Below are 18893 nucleotides of genomic sequence, written 5' to 3'. Positions count from 1 at the left end.
CTGGACTATCTCCCTCTTCATGTTGCTCCACCCGAAAGACTTTCGAAGATCCCTGTACATTTTAGTACTACCCGAATGTACAATATACAAGGATCGATGTGCTTCCTCTAGAATAACCCTCTTGATCTCAAGGTCGACAGGAACGTATAATCTGGTACAAAACCTCAAGGCTCCATCATTTGAGATGTTGAACTCTATCTAGTGACCATCCTAGACTTTCTCCATAAGCTCTACTAATTCTGCATCATTCCTCTGAACTGCTTTAATTCTCTCATGTAGAATTGGCTGCAAAATCAGGTTAGCAATAAATTCCTGGTGATCACCCCCTACCAGCTCCACACCGAGCCTCTCTAGATCCATCTGGATCGGATGCTGAATCTCCACTGCAGCTACAAATGAATCCATTGATTTCTGGTTTAAAGCATCAACGATCACATTAGCCTTTCCTGGGTGGTAGCTGATAGTGCAGTCGTAATCTTTGATCAGTTACAGTCATCTTCTCTGCCTTATATTTAACTCTTTCTGCATTAAAAAGTATTTTAAACTCTTATGGTCAGTGAAAATCTCAAACCTACCCCCATAAAGATAGTGTCTCCAAATCTTCAACGCATAAACCACTGTTGCTAACTCCAAATCATGGGTAGGGTAGTTCTTCTCATATTCTTTCAACTGTCGTGAGGCATAAGCTATCACTTTCCCCCGCTGCATCAACATGCATCCAAGCCCTTTATGAGATGCATCACTATAAATTACGAATCCCTTTTCTCTTGAAGGAATCGTTAACATAGGCGTAGTGATGAGCCGCTACTTCAACTCTTGGAAGCTCTGTTCACATTCGTCAGACCACTCAAACTTTACTCCCTTCCTGGTCAATCTGGTCAATGAGTCTGATAGTTTAGAGAAGCTCTCAACAAACTTGCGGTAGTACCCAACCAATCTCAGGAAACTCTTAATCTCCTGCACACTCTTCGGTCGTACCCAGTCTACAACCGCCTCAATCTTACATAGATCAACAGAAATACCACCCCTAGCTATAACGTGTCCAAGGTAACCTACTCTAGTCAGAACTCGCACTTCTTAAGCTTTGCATACAGCTTCCTTTCTCTCAGCAATTGAAGCACTATCCTTAGATGTTCCTCATGCTCCTCTGGGCTCTTTGAATACACCAATATATCATCAATTAATACTACCACAAACTGGTTCAAATACTGGTGAAAGACCCTATTCATCAAATTCATAAAAAATGTAGAAGCATTTGTCAAACCAAACGGTATAACCAGAAATTCATAGTGGTCATACCGTATTCTAAATGTCGTCTTCAGAACATCTTTCGCCCTTACTTTCACCTGATGGTACCCAAAGCATAAGTCTATCTTTGAAAAATGTGTCACCTGTAACTGATCAAACAAATCATTGATATCAGGAAGCGGGTATTTATTCTTGATAGTTACTTTATTGATTTTCCTGTAGTCAATGCACAACCTCATCGACCCATTCTTCTTCCTCACAAATAAAATCGGCGCTCCCCCGGACGACACACTGGCTGGATAAACCTATTATCTAACAATTCCTGCAACTGTTCCTTCAATTCTTTCAGCTCTGCCGATGCCATTATGTACGCTGCCTTCGAAATCAGCGCTATCCCCAGAACCAAATCAATAACAAACTCTACCTCATGATCAGGAGGTAGTCCCGACAAATCCTTAGGGAATACATCAGGAAAATCCCTCACTACTGGGATATCCTCTATCATCAACTCTCCATCGAATACCGCCTTTACACAGGCTAAATATCCCTAAAAGCCTTCTAATAGCAATCTATTCACCTGAATGGCGGTTAGTAATTGAAGTGGGGCGCGTACACATGATCCCACGAATCTGTACTCCTATCCCTCTAGAGGTCTGAACACTACTTTCTCTAATGGCAGTCAATGCTGGCATAGTGGGTAGCTAGCTGGTCCATCCCCAATATTACCTCAAACCCATGCATATCTAAAACCACCAGATTAGTTGACAAAGACCTCCCCTAAATACCCACTAGACAATCCTTGAGTACCTTTCTGCATATCCCTATAGCCCCAGTCAGCGTAGAAAAAGATAGACTAATATCTAACTACTGAGGTTCAAACCCACACAACTTAACATATTCTCGGGTGATAAAAGAATGAGTCGCCCTTGAATCAAACAAGGAAGTGTCTTTAAATGACAGTATTAAAATAGTACCTGTCACCGCATCTCCTACCGCGTCAGCATCTCCCAGTGTCAATGCATAAACTCGCGTCGAAACAGTATTCCTCTGTTGTCCACCTTGAGGTGCTTGATAGCCTCCTCTATATGGTCAACGAGCAACCGCTATCGCTGGCGGTTCCTGACAGTTTCTCGCTATATGCCAGGCTGATAGCATCGATAACAGACAACCTCCCTCACTCGGCACTCTCCCAGGTGTCTCCTATAGCATCTAGGACAAGGAAGGGGCATCTTTCTACCCTATACTACTCGTTCTCCTCCTCCCTATCGTCGTACCCCTCTGCTATCATATCTCCTCTACGGCCCTTGACTGGACCCTACTTGAAAATCAGTGGGCACGGGCCTCTTTCCTTAGCTCTGTGTCTTTGCGCCTCTCTATAGGCCGCTCTCAATCACTTCAGTTCTATCTACTATCTCTAAGAAGGTCTGAGCCAAGAAGCCTACCACCTGCTCATATAAATTTTTTCTTAAGCCCTCCTCAAACTTCCTCGCCTTCCTCTCCTCATCTGGCACCAGATACGGGGCGAATCGGGACAGTTCAATGAATTTTGTTGTACACTACTGCACTGTCAAAGGCCCCTGTTTCAAATACAGAAACTCTGATGTCCTCGCACTCTTAACAGTAGCAGGAAAGTACCACTCAAAGAAAATATCTCTGAAGTGACTCCACGTCATCGCTACAGGATCAGGCCTCTGCTCCTCCAGTAGTCTCACCGACCTCTACCAGCGTTTTACTTCCCTAGTCAATTTAAATGTAGCAAATAACACCCTCTACTCGTCTATACACAAGAGGACTGCCAATATGTCATCTATGTCCTAGACCCAGTTCTCTGCCACTAATGGGTCCGCACCTCCAGCAAAAGATGGGGATCATATACACGTGAATTGCTCGATCGTGCAGCTCCGCTCCCCTGAGCTCCTAGCCATCTCAGCCATCACCTGTTGGGTGACGCTATGCAATATTGCGTCAGGGTTTCTGTCATCCATACTGGATGGTCCTACTCCATCACCTCTCGCACTCATGTTATTATTCCCTGGATCCATGCTGCAAAGGGAACAACTAGTCTCAACATACAATCACTATCACACAACCAATACACTACCATAACTCATAAATTACAATTTTACGACCATTTATCTCCACATCCTCAATTTCCATTTAAGATTCAGTCTTACCACTCAAAACAAAGACTTAGTGATAGTATCCATGGTTTTTCTGAAATCGCCACCCTAGGAAAAACATAAAAACAATCCCGGTACTCCTATCTCTAGACCGTAAGATAGAATCCTAAATTCTCACCTCATCCTTTAACAATCACTAACTCACATTTCAATCTACCCACTTGTACTCTGGTATTGTATTCTGCTGTTTACTAAAGTCTGCAGAACCTAACAACCTAGGCTCTGATACCAAACTATGAAGCCCCGATTTTTCATACCATTATTTTTATAAACAATATTAAACAATCAAATATTGGTCACGTCAACACCTCTAATACCACTCACAAGACTCGACCCGTATTGGGCACCGGGTAAACAGGTATTTCATTTATATTAACCTAACAGAGGAAGTCATAAAATACAAACTATCCAGAATACAATACCCAGAGTATCATTATACATAAAAATATACATTTCTGTCATACCCAAAACAACACAACCCTAGGGAAATACACCTCCCTAGTCCAACACTCACCCTGTATATCAGGGTATCCACTCCACACTATCTCGGAGCCCTATCACCTGGTCTATCTCTGTTCTCTTAAAAGTTTAGATAATTTGGGTGAGACACATCTTAGTAAAACGGAATAAGTTATTTATAGTGTATGGCAGTATGAGTTTCATTATATCATAATATATAAACATATCAATGATTGTATCTTCTGAGAAAATATATCATTCCATATATACAATCATATAGATATACAACACAAGCTTTCAAAAGATTTTAATTTTGTTTCCAAAATCATTTGTACACAACTCATGTTTACCAGCGAAGTTCTCGAGAATAGGAAAACTTACCCGCCCATACAAGAAACTTCTCTTTGCCCTGATATCGTTTGTATTCATACCCGAATAACTCGGGTTGGGTCACAACTGATACTTATCAGGGCACTCCTTACTCAGTGAGCCCTCAAAATTATCTTATTAATTATTCGTATTCACATCAATTAAAAAATATGTATATAAGACACTCCCTGTGACAAACACGCCATTTACTTCCCCTATGGCAAGGGTTGTGCGGCCCGAAGGTTGGACTAATGTCCTGGGGATCCACTCAGACAATAGTCATATGTACTCTCTACTAATATACTCCGCGGGTATATGCAACTCCAGCTACTAGTCTGATTGCCCTTACCCAAGGGGAAACATTCACCTCACATAGGCAAATCGGACAAGGCAACCCTACACCTCTCAGCACATGTGTAGGCGCACACGACCACATAACAAATCCCTAACACTGGTACCTTGCTCACAATACACTGGTCCCCAGGGTTTCTAAAGCATCTTATGCAATTTAGATAATAGAAATCACCATTTAAAACATCAATTCACATATATTTCCTGTTGTTCCAAAAACCTGGCCCCCGGCCACAAAATACAACCCAACGTATATTTATAAAGCATATTATGCAATTTAGATAATAGAAATCATCATTTAAAACATCAATTCACATATATTTCCTGTTGTTCCAAAAACCTAGCCCTCGGCCACAAAATACAACCCAACGTATAGTCATTAATTAAAACTCATCCCTCGGCAGTCAAATAATAATCTTGGCCCTTGGTCAATCAAACAATACCTGGCCACTGGCCGTTATTTCAAACTCCTACATTTCATAAACATTTCCAGTATTTTCGCAAGCATTTTCAGTATTTCTCAAACAATTCAGTATTTTATAATTTCCAACCCATTCAGATCATCTGCCACACCATTTCAGATATGGTGCATCTAAGCATGAAAAGTCTATAGCTCCATGTGACTCCAACTCAAAATGCCATTTAGGAGAACAGTAGTGCTTTATTGCTTTAACCGACGATGAGGTAAATTCGTCTCCTTCTGCTTTATCAAATAATCCATGTAATGATTCATGTGATAAATCTTGTGATGCTTCTGATTCTAAATCATGTGATAGTTCTAATAGTGAAAGCATGCCAACTCATTAAGGAACTCAAATTAGAATACATTAAAACTCATAAGTCTCTTGTTAAAGCATTTAAACGCTATACTGTTTTGAAAAACAAGAATGAGACATCATTAAAAGAACTTGAATTAAAATTCTTGTTGAAAAGGAAAATGATTTGAAAATCAAAAGGTTAGTAAAAAAGAATAAAACGTTGGAAAAAGAGCTGAATGTCTTAAAATCTCAAATCTTTAGTGATAATAAAGAGGATTGTCTTATTTCAAAACTCGAGTGTAAAGCAAACACAATGTCTAAAGAATTCATAAAACTATAAGGTGTTTGCAAGGGTTTAAAAGATCTAAAAATTCAAGACCTAAAAAGAAAAATTGAGGACCAAGCCAAAATCATTCATACGTTTACTAGGGGTAAAGAAAACTTAGACAAGCTTCTAGGCTCATAAAAGATGACCTTAGACAAAGAAGGCATAGGTTATAATGGGATTGAAAATAAGAAAAGAAAGAACCTATACATGGGGTTCTTTGTAAGAGCATCAAAACATTATGCTAGTACCTCCTCCGGTCCATATATTCACACCACATGCGTATTGTGTAAAAAGAAGGGGCACATAAAATTTGATTGCCCATTTAAAAAGAAAGGTGTAAAATGCAAACAGGTTTGGAGAGTCAAAGAACCACCTAATCCTAACCCATCAAGAATCAAAGACAAAAAAATTGGGTGGGGTGTTAAGAAAGCAAACCCCTTAAAATTCAAGGAAGAATTTACTCAAACAGGAATTACATGATCATATAATTCTTCCTTAGCATTTAGGATTAGCTATAGAGGGTAGTGTTGACTAAAGGCTTAGGAAGTGGTTCGGGCTGAAAATATAAAAACATAGTATATGTCCACTATTCAAAATTTTACATACTAAGTATCTTAAAAAATTAAGTCAATACGGAAATTCAAGCAAAATAACCAATATGAACCTAATGCATATATTCATTAGTTGAAATATGAAATTATTGGCTACTTGAATAAAAATCCACTTCCAAATGGACATGGCATGTTTGCCTTGTATTTAAATTTCAAATTGCTTAACTCACGCTTAAAAATGAATATCTAAACTTAAGCATACCTTTTGTCAATGGCACTAGCTTGTGTTTTGGGGAATCCATCTCACACTATATATCATTTAATCCTAAACCCATCCTTGAACTTAAAAGCCTCATAAAATTCTTAGTTATCTCTCCAGGTTTATGCACTATTGATCATAACTTCTTATCCATCAGGTGCTTATTAATAGATAACCTTCTCGTAATCAAAATTAGTCATCAATTAAGGTGTAACGACCTGACTTTTCATGCCATTTTTTTCCACATATATACACTATAAAATTCCATTGCTCTGATACCTTCTAATAAAACCAAACCATCATCACAGACCAGATAAGAACCGTGGAATTTAGAACTCAATAAATTACCTATGCAGCGGAAAGCAGGATACATATAACCACATTAATATATACAATACTAGAGTTTCAGAATTTATCCCAAAATATGCTTACATAACCATTCCCAAAATGCCCTCACCTGGACCTAGGGACTACTCAAAAATAACTTCCCAAAAACACTCACCCTACAAATAGGGCAGTACTGTAGTCCCCTCTATCTGCGAGCCTGATCTGTTCGCCTAGTTGGATCATATGAAAAATGTTAAATCATTGGGATGAGACAACACTCAGTAAGACGAAATATGCTATTACTAGTGTGTGACAAATGAGTTTATATAATTGTCAAATCTTATTTTAGAAGTACTGTAAATAACTGAGTCTGAGAAAACAAGTATAAATAATGTATAGTTTAGCTCATACCTATGTTATTTAACATGAACTGTTTTTCAGAATTTTCTATTCATAATACTTCTAATATTCATAGGTATGTCTACGGTTTCTGTAAAATTAGATATATATATATATATATATATATATATAATAACTAAGAAAATTTCCCTTGATGGATACCTGAAAGTCATGATTTAACCCCTCATGACAGGGTTGTGCGGTCCGTATACAGGACCTATCATTGGCTGGCCGACCAAGATAAGTCAACTGAACTCTAAAATTCAGATCGGCCTCCTCAACCCTAACTAACGGGGAGTCTATTCACAACATAAGCACGATCGACTGCTGAAAATCCACATACTATCTGAGTTATGTGGTTGCACTCTAAATTGAATATAGCTACAGTACCGTGCTCTGAAATTGATCTGGTCCATGAGGGTCTGATATATATATATATATATATATATATATATATGTAACTGATATTTCTATATTACTATTTTTTTTACTATGATTTTGAAATAACCATAACACTGTAAAACTAATCTGAATAATCTGAAAATCTGAAAACTGACTGAATATTTAACATATGTATATCTGAATATCTGTCTGAATATCTGAGTATCTGGGTGTTATGGTTCTAAAATCATGATATTCAGAACATACTGAAAATATATGTTTCTGCACATATACTGTAAATCATGATATCTTGGAAATACTATAAATCATGTTTCTGAATATACTATAAAATTTCTATCTATATGTATGCTGAAAATTCATCATTCTATACTGTAAACATGGTATTTGTAAACTGTACAAATTCTGTACTAATCTGTTATGAGCTCATGCCACACAATTAAATAATTAAATTCACATACTCTGAAATATGTATTTTTTGGTATACTAATATTTTATTATATGAATAATAATCTAATAAAACATATAAAAACTAAAATTTCTTAACATAGCATATTTTCTTTACCTCGAAATTAAGCTCGCCTACTAACATTCTAAATTACACCTCTCGCATTTATAATTCCATAACTCTGAAAATATTATTCATATATATATCTTGTCAATCAACTAAATACCCAGAATATTCTTCATTTTTCTATCTTCTGAATTATAAACTATTCATTATTTACCTGAGCTTCAGAAAAGGTATCCACTAAGGTCCTCAACCCACTCCTACAGGATCCCAAAATACCCTAACCCTGAGAATATAATACCCTGATTTTACTTCACAAAACTCCAGTATATTCTCATATAATACAAAATCTAAGCTCAAATAAACTGGGTAATACTGAAAATACTCAAATAATCCACTTACCCTGGTTTTGCGATGGTTCCCAAACTTCTCAAATCAACATTTCACTCCGGCTATGTTCTAGAGAATCTCCCCAAGATCACCGTGGTAGCTTCTGATCATTGAACTAGGGAGAGATGGAGCCGAAAACCTAGAGAGAAGTAAGAAAAACCCATTTCTAGAGAGAGAGAGAAAGAGATTCTTTCATTGAAAGTCCGTTTTGGGCTTTATATAGAGTGTTGTCCACGTAGCCTTGTCGACGAGCCACGTCTCCTCGTCGACGATTCCAAGTAATAGTCTCGTCGACAAACGCCTACTCCTCGCCGAGATTCAGGCCCTAAAAATGGCCCTCTTGGTAACTTCTTGTCGACGAGACAAATGTCCCCATCGACGAGTCCAAGAAGGACGCTAGTCGATGAGCGCCCTGTGTTCATCGACAAGACCCTGCAGAAATCCTTTAAAATTTTATTTTATTTTATTATTTAATTACCAAAATTCTTCGGGTCTCTACATTCTCCCCTCCTTAAAAAATTTCATCCTCAAAATTTGCTATCTAAATTGAACACCATTCTTTGCATAAAACGGGCAACTTATTTTATTACTAATCCTCACTTATGGCGGAGGAATACTATGGTTACATAAGCAGTATTGGGAGATTACAAATATACTCATAAAAGAAAATTCACCCAAAATAAAAAACACTACCTATCCTATATTCTAAATTACACTTACACATCCATCACTCTGTACTAAACAAAATAAAACCGTTATTATTTGAATATACAAATCACTATTGTACCCCACTAAACAGGTGTGAGTATTTCTATCTGATTTCTTCTTCAAGCTCCCATGAAGCTTCTTCCATGGCATGATTTCTCTACACGACTTTTACTAGCTGAATTTTCAAATTACGCAATTCTTGTTCCTTCTTGTCTAAGATCTATACTGGAGTTTCCTCATAAGCTTGAGCATCACTAAATTCCAATTCTGCATAACTGATGACATGGGAAGGATTTGTGACGTATTTCCTTAATATAGAAATATGAAATACGTTATGTATTCTGAACAGAGCTGGTGGTAAAGCTAGTTGATAGGCAACTAATCCAACCTTCTCAAGTATTTCAAATAGGCCAATAAACTTAGGACTCAACTTACCCTTCTTCCCAAACCTCATGAATCCCTTCAATGGTGCTATTTTCAAAAACAAATGGTCACCCACTTTAAATTTCAATTCCCAGTGGCGAGTATCTACATAGCTTTTCTGCCGATTTTGAATTGCACTAATTCTATCTCGAATAAGTTAAACTTTATCATACGCCTACTGCACTATTTTTGGTCCCAAAACTCACCTCTCACCTAACTCATCCCAGTATAGAGTAGAAAGACACCTCCTATCATAAAGCGCCTCATAAGGTGTCATGCCGATGCTAGCCTAGCCTAATAGTTGTTGTTGTAAGCAAATTCAACCAGTGGCAAATACTGGGTTCAGCTACCCCCAAAATCTAATACACATGCTCACAGCATATCCTTAAATACCTGAATTGTCCTCTCTATCTGACCATCTGTCTGAGGATGAAAGGCGGTGTTGAATGCTAATGAGACCCCAAAGCCTCCTGCAAGCTCTTCCAAAATCATGATCTAAATTATGGGTCACGGTCTGAGACTATAGATACTAGCACTCCATAGGGTTGAACAATCTCCTGAATGTAGATCTCTGCCAATCAATTCATGGGGTAGCTAACTTTAATAGGTAAAATGTAACGACCTGTTACTTATTAACATTTTTTTTTCTTTCATATACACAAATATTCTCTGTCTGTAATACTACTGATAATTTCTCAAGCTCAAAGGAGCACTGGAGAAACTCTATACACCATGCATATCTAAATAGCGGTATACAAAAACTAGGAACTACTATATACAATACCAGATAACTACCCTGTTCTGAAATATATTTACAATACAAAAATACCCAATGACGTCACTATAATCTGAAAACTATCCCAAACCACTGGTATCTCATAAACACCTACCGTTCCAGCAAGGGCAACTCAAAATAACCTCTACCCGCGAGCCTGATCTGCTCGCCTATCTGGTTCTCTTGAAAAATAGAAAGTCAATGGGATGAGTCGGCACTCAGTAAGAGGAGATATGCTATTACTAATGTGTGGCGGTTGAGTTATACATTTGAAATACTAAAATAATACTGATATTGTAATCTGAATAAGCTAATAAACTGTAAAGAATATATGAATTATAATTTAAAATATAGTTGTGTATCTGAGTTTGCTATCTGAAGGTACTGCTAATATAGTAATATAAACTACTGATGTATGATATATTTGTACATAGGAACTTCTACTATACCCTAGGATCTGTATATCATGATATATCCCCTCATGATAGGGTTGTGCGGCTCGTAGGCTGGACTTACTCTGGTTGGCCTACTAGGCAAGTCAATCTCTATCATCTGCCAATATATATCAATCTAGCACACTACAATCACTCCGAGCCATCTCTAACCTCTATCATCGACTAACCGGCTGCCTCAACCCAACATGCTAGGGAGACTGCAATCTCTCCTCGCATGGTTACGCGAAAATCCACATACTATCTAATTCATGTGGTTGCACGTGTCTGAAATAGCAACGGTACCGTGCTCTCCTGTATAACTTTGTCTGTAATATCCACAGGGATCTGATATCGTGTAATATTGTATACATATATAAATATATAATCATTTTACTGCTTTTAACATGATTTCAAAAGCAACCATAACACTATAAATTTGAGCTGTAATATCTGAAATTTCTATCTGAATTATCTGTAATATCTATTTAAAATATTTGAAATATCTATTTGTAATAGCTGTGATATCTATCTGTAATATATGTAATTTCTTTCTATAATATCTGTAATATTTATCTGTAATATATGTAGTATCTGTCTGTAATTTCTGTAATATCTATCTGTAATATATGTATATCTGTCTGAGTGTTATGGTTTAGAAATCATTTTATTCTGAGAAATACTGTAAGTCTCATTCATTTCTAATAATCAGTACAACTGAATATCTGTAATACTGGAAAATCTACATACTATACTCTAATAAACTCATGCCACACATTTGGGTAATCAAAATCTCATGCTCAATTTATGTAATTTTGCTGTAAAAATAATATTCATGCTATTCTAGAAAAATAATCTGATTTGCATGCTTATAAATACTTATTCATAATCTTTTGTTATACATATTAAAAATTTCTAGCATAGTATATTTCCTTTACCTGAACTCTGGAAAACCCCTACTGTACTCTAGCCCTATACCCGTAGGGTTCCTTGCTCAACATCTAGAAAACAACACCCCCACAACAAAATATCAGTATTTCATTGTATACTACATTTCCTATAACTGTGGGAAAGGTAAAAACTGGATAAAATACCTTACCCTAAGATTGCGATGAATTCCAAACCAACTTCTCCAACGATCAACTCCGGCAAGCTTGCAGAGAACTTCACTAGGAGCGTCGTGGTGGCCTCAGATCTTTAATCCGGTAAGAAATGGAGCCGGGATCGAAGAGAGAAGGGGAGGGAAACATAGAGAGAGAGAGAGAGAGAGAGAGAGAGAGAGAAGGTTTCTGCGCTGAAATTTTTTTAAAAAAAATCCGAGTTTTAGCTATTTATAGAGTCGGATTCGTCGACGAGACACGACACCTCATCGACGAGTCATGTAGAAAGTTCGTTGATGAACCTGCACCCCCGTCAACGAATTTCAAACTTCCAAAAATCATCTCTCGGTATCTTCTCATCGACAAGATGGGTCTTCGTCGATGAGATCCTGAAGGACCCTCGTCGACGAAACCCCTATGTTCATCGATGAGGCCTGAAAGAATTTCTTGGGTTATTACACTCTCCCCTCCTTATAAAACTTCATCCTCGAAATTTACTATTTGTATTACCTTCTATCATCTCATAAAGGCAAATGGTCTACTTATTTTATTACTTGCCCTCACTTATGGCGGAGGAATACCGTGGTTACATTCTAAATTCTGGGGAATTACACATATAAAACTAATAACTACTCTTATCTAATCAATACTTGTACCTGCAAAAGAAACACTATCTAACTATTATACTTTACCTTATTACATCTAACCCTCTTGGAACAACTGCGGGTATTTCTGTCTCATCTGCTCCTCGAACTCCCAAGAAGCTTCCTCTATAGAATGATTCTTCCACAAAACTTTTACTAGATGGATTTCTTTGGTGCGCAATTCTTGTATCTTTTTATCTAAGATCTGTACAAGTACTTCTTCATAAGCTAATGAATTCTTAAGCTCTATTTCTGCTTAGTTGATTATGTGGGACGAGTCTGGGACGTATTTCCTCAACATAGCAACATGAAACATGTCGTGCATTCTAGATAACGTTGGCGGCAAAGCTAGCTTGCAAGCAACTCACCTTATTCTTTCTAGTATTTCAAAAGGGCCAATATATCTAGGGCTCAACTTGCCCTTCTTCCCAAACCTCATAACCCCTCTCAGAGGAGCTACCTTCAAGAATACTCGGTCTCCCACGTTAACCTCTAATTCTCGATAGCGAGTGTCTGTGTAGCTTTTCTGCCAACTCTGTGCAATACTGATTCTTTCTTTAATTAGTCGGACCTTATCATACGCCTGTTGTACAATCTCTGGACCCAAAACTCGCCTCTCGCTTACCTTATCCCATAAAAGAGGAGAACGAAACCTTCTACCATATAATGCCTCGTATGGTGTCATGCCGATACTAGTCTGATAGCTGTTATTGTAAGCAAATTGAACTAGCGGCAAAAACTGAGTCCAGTTACCCCCAAAATCTAGCATGCATGCTCGAAGCATATCTTCTAATGTCTGAATTTTTATCTCAATCTGGCCATTTCTGGGGATGGAAAGCACTTTTACAAGCTAATTGCGTACTTATAGCCTCCTAAAAATTTTTCCAAAATCGTGAAGTGAACCGAGGATCTCGGTCCGAGACTATGGATACTGGTACCCCATGGACGTGAACTATCCCCTGAACATATATTTTTTCCAGTTTGTCCATGGAATAACCGACTTTAATAGGGATGAAATGGGCGATCTTCGTCAGACGATCTACAACCACCCAAATTGTATTCAATCCCTGCCATACCGGTGGTAATCCCGTAACAAAATCCATCGAAACGTGATCCCATTTCCACTCTGGAATGAACAATGGCTGAAACTATCCTACTGGTCTCTGGAGCTCAGCCTTAACCTACTGGCATGTCAAGCACTGCTGTACAAACTCGGCTATCTCCCTCTTCATTCTACTCCATCAAAAATACTCTCGCAGATCCCTATACATTTTAATACTGCCTAGATGTACGGTGTATAGGGACTTGTGAGCCTCCTCCAATATAGTTCTCCTAATCTCGCTATCTACAGGAACACATAGCCTAGTACAGAATTGCAGGGCTCCGTCATCTGATATGCTGAACTCTTCTCCCTAACCATCCCGCACTCTAGCCATTACCTCTGCCAATTCTGTGTCATCACGCTGAGTTGCCTTAATTTTCTCATTTTAGTGTAGGTTGTACAATTAGACTGGCAACAAATGCCTGAGGACTATCCTCTACTAATTCTATGCTAATTCTCTCCAAATCCATCAGGATCGGATGCTGAACCTCCATAGCTGCCAATGCTGGTCCTACTGATTTCCTGCTCAGAGCATCTGCTACCACATTTGCTTTCCCTGGTTGGTAACTAATAGTTTAGTCATAATCTTTAATAAGTTCTAGCCACCTTCTTTGCCTCATATTCAATTCTTTCTAGGTAAATAAATATTTCAAGCTCTTATGATCCGTGAAGATTTTGTACTTTCCACAGTACAGATAATGCCTCAAAATCTTGAGAGCGTACACCACTGCAACTAACTCCAAATCATGCATAGGATAATTTTTCTCATATTCTTTAAGCTGTCTACAAGCATATGCAATGACCATGTCGTGCTGTATCAGTACACACCGAAGTCCCTTTAGGGACGCATCACTGTATATCACAAACCCGTCCTCCCTTGATGGAATAGCCAACACTGGGGCAGTTACTTACCTCTGTTTCAACTCCTGAAAGCTATGCTCACAGTTATCAGTCCATTCAAACCTCACATTTTTCTGCATAAGACACATCAACGGACCTGACAAACTAGAGAAGCCATCCACAAAGCACTGATAATAACCTGCTAAACCCAAAAAACTCCTAACCTCTTGAACATTTCCTTGCCTTACCCAATTCACTACTGTGTAACGACCTGCTCCTTTTTCACATATTTTTCTTTTATATAAATAAATTATCATCACATCATACATTCCATCTCAGCAGGTCACAATCCACCTGGGCCCGTGGGCACCAGGGATATAACAAAACATATAGCAGAAGCCTACGCAGCAAAAAGTATAAAATCATATACATCTCATCATAATGTGCATAACACATACCACAGTCACTACAATTACTATCTCACAGTATATACATCTTAAAAATGAAATCTAGGGACAATCCCCACAAAACCTAACTGTCCCTACCAAAAACTTACCCTTCCAAAGAGGGCAACAACTGATCTAGATCAGCGGGGCTTTTCCCGCTCTCCTATTAGGGGCTCCTGAAAAATGTATAAGATTTTCGGGTGAGACACCTCTCAGTAAGGGAAATAAACTAATACCAGTGTGTGGCAACATGAGTATTCTGTGTTCTATATATACCATACATAACATATTCAATACTGTTTATCAAATCTGGGAAAACATATGCATATCAAAACATGGCAGAACATACTGCATTTTCATAAACATTTCTCATCTCATATCATAATAATAACATAAAAACAATCCTGGTAGGTTAGCTGGCTGTTGTCGTGTATTACCCCCACATGACTGGGTTGTGTGGCCCGAAGGCGGGACCTGACAATGGTTGGCATACCACTGCCAAGTCAAATAGTAGTCTGTAGGTCCGATGGGTCTACCCAAACTGGTCCGTACACCAGGGGCGATAACAGCACACTTCTTGAAAATAACCACATCGACCATCCAATCTCACACCACTCCGTACAGCGGCGTTAACACAGATATCATGATCACGAGGACCATGGACACATAACAATGGTACCGTGTAAGTGCTAGCCTAGACCAAGCCAACCAGGTTCTGATATCATATACATATACTAAAATCATGATACATGGATATCTCATATCAATAATTATCAAATCAATCATATCCTTTTTCACATATACATATTTCATGAAAATCATCGACCTGTACTCCGGAATTACACATTTTATCATAGCTCGGCCCGTACGCCAGCAAATCACATAGCACAGCCCGTACGTTGGCAAATCACATAGCTCGGCCCGTACGCCGGCAAATCATGTAGCACAGCCCGTACGCTGGCAAATCTCATCCACATAGCACGGCCCATACGCCGGCAAACATATCCACATAGCACGGCCCGTACGCCGGCAAATCACATAGCACAGCCCGTACGCCGACAAATCACATAGCACAGCCCGTACGCTAGCAAATCACATAGCACGGCCCGTACGCCGGCAAATCTCATCCACATAGCACGGCCCATACGTCAGCAAATCACATATACATATAAAAATATCTCGGCCCGTACGCCGGTTTTCCATCATAGAAATCCATATCGGCATTTCACAACATTTTTATACTCATGCCACACTAAACAAATTTTCTACGTATTCAACATATCATCATTTAAACAGTATTTTTCAAATATAAATCATATATATATTTATATTTATTTTTCCTGAAACCAGATGCTACATATATATACATACATTTTCTCAAAATAAAACTAGCTTAGTTTATCCCCTTACCTAATTCCTGAAAAGCCCTTAAGAAAATCTTCCCCGTACCCACAAGGTTCTCAACTCAACATCCTGAAAATGAAAACTCGCAGAATTAAAGTTTAGTATTTTCGTACGTACAACATTTTCTATAACTACCACTAAGTCAAATTCGACTTAAAAAGTCTTACCTCAACTTAGGGATGATTCCCAACGTTCCCAATCAATACCCTGGAACTGAAAATTTCCAATATTAAAGTTCAGTATTTTTACGCATATATCACTTTCTTCAACTGTCAAAAATCCAAATATTGAATATAAAGCCTTACCTTGGATTTGGGATGAAATCCAACTTCGTTTCCCCAAAGATCCGCTCCGGCAGACTTGTAGAGAACTTCGCCAGGAGTGTCGTGGTGGCTTTGGTTGTCGATCCGACGTAAAACTAGCCCGGAATCGAAAAGAGAGAGAGAGTCGTAGGAGAGAGAGAGAGAGAGGAGAGAGAGAGAGAGAGAGCACTTCCAAAAAAAAAATCTAAGCAAGCTTCTTGAAGAAGCTTGCACACCATTTTGTTTATATATATTAATATCATAATAATCATTAATTAAAGTAAAGTGTAAAAACCCCAAAAAGAGATATAAAATATTAGTGGATTGATTTCAAAAAAAAAATAAAATAAAAATAAAAATAAATAATTAAAAATAATTATTAATTAATTAATTAATTAAACGAATTTAAAAAAAATAAAAATAATAATTAATTAATTAATCGAATTTAAAAGAAAAAGAAAAAGAAAAAAAATTAATTAATTAAAATTAATTTTTATTTTTTTAATAAAATATATTATTATTATTATTAATTAAATATATTTATTATTATTATTATTATTATTATTATTATTATTATTATTATTATTATTATTATTATTATTATTATTATATACCTTCCTGAAGGATCTGAATCCTTTAGGAAGGATGTTTTAAATTGAAAGGCCGCCCCCCCCCCCCCAGATATCTTCTTCTTCTTCTTCTTTATTTATTTATTTATTTATTTTACCTGCAACCTGCAATCCCTCTCTCTCTCCTCACGTTCTCTCTCCCTCTCTCCTTGATTTCGTGACGGATTTTCCCCCAATCGAAAATCCGAAGATACCACTGGACTTCATTCGCTGCTGCTGTCATTTCTACCGAAGCGGATCGGTGATAGGAGCGGCGTAAGCGTATTCCCTGGGGTAAGTCATTTTTCCCTTTTTCTTTAATTTCTTGCAAAATATAAGCCCAATTGACGAACGGACACCACCACGAGAATCTAGGGATGATTCTCTACAAGTCTAGTGGGACGGAATTCTCGTGGGGGTGTCGGGCCAAAACCCCAAATTTGGGGTGCGGCGATTATTAAGGGGCTTATTTTTAATTAATTAGTATTAATTTAGAAATACTAAAATATTAAGCATCTGAGACTGAAGTAGGATTTCTGAAATTTAGGGCTCGGGTGAGCGCCGCGGGTATAATTTTGGGACCTGCATGCAAAATTTAGAAAATTAAGTAGGGATATTAAATAATAGTTTAAATATTAATTTGAGGTATTTGGAGCCTAAGGAAGGCTAGATGAGTATTATTTTGGAGAAATAGATTAATTAATCAGGGAAAAATGTAAATTGTAGGAATTAAATTTCGGGCGCCAAGGGCATGAAATTTTGGGTCTTAAGGAATTTCTTAATAGTCAGGTAAGGGAATAAACTAAAGCAGTAATTTTCCATACAAATTATTATTGATTATGAGTAAATTTATTTTCAGAAAAACATATGTTATATTGTGTATTTCGAATGAAATGTACGATTGGGAAAATACTGCTATGATGATTAAAATGTATATGTATGTATGAGATGTAAGGAATTCACGATTTTAGAATATGAAGTATGACTTTTAACAGCATATGTGTGGCATGAATATTATTTTATGTGAAATGTATTATGATGTGAAAGATTTTACGAACCAAGCATTTATGGAAATATGAGTTATGTTGTGATAAATGATGTATTTTCAGTATATATATACCTGAAACAATTTTGGCGCGAGGCCATATATTTATGTTATCGGCACGAGGCCGTATTTATGTTATTGGCGCAAGACCATGTATTTATGTTATCGGCACGAGGCCGAATCTATGCTATCGGCACGAGGCCGTATTTATATTATTGGCGCGAGGCCATATTTACTATGATTTTGGCGCGAGGCCATATGTATGATTTCGGCGCGAGGCCGTATCTATGTTTTCGGCACGAGGCCGTAATGATGTTATGTATGATCATGTATTATATGTTTTCATAATCAGGATGTTAGTTTAGTTCAGACCAGGAGCTCGGTACCGTAGCTATGGGTTCATTTTGGCACGAGGCCTTATTAGTGCTACCGTCCCACGAGGGGATGGGAGATGGATAGTCGATGTGGCTTTCAGTAGAGTGTGGACGTCCACCTGGCAGTCCGGACCAGGGTGTGGCGGGCTCATCGTACTTACA

The sequence above is a fragment of the Malania oleifera genome, chromosome 6 (genome assembly GCF_029873635.1).
Source record: "Malania oleifera isolate guangnan ecotype guangnan chromosome 6, ASM2987363v1, whole genome shotgun sequence".
Classification (NCBI taxonomy): domain Eukaryota; kingdom Viridiplantae; phylum Streptophyta; class Magnoliopsida; order Santalales; family Ximeniaceae; genus Malania; species Malania oleifera.
The sequence above is the reverse complement of the archived record's forward strand: the minus strand, read 5'-3'. Positions refer to the sequence as shown.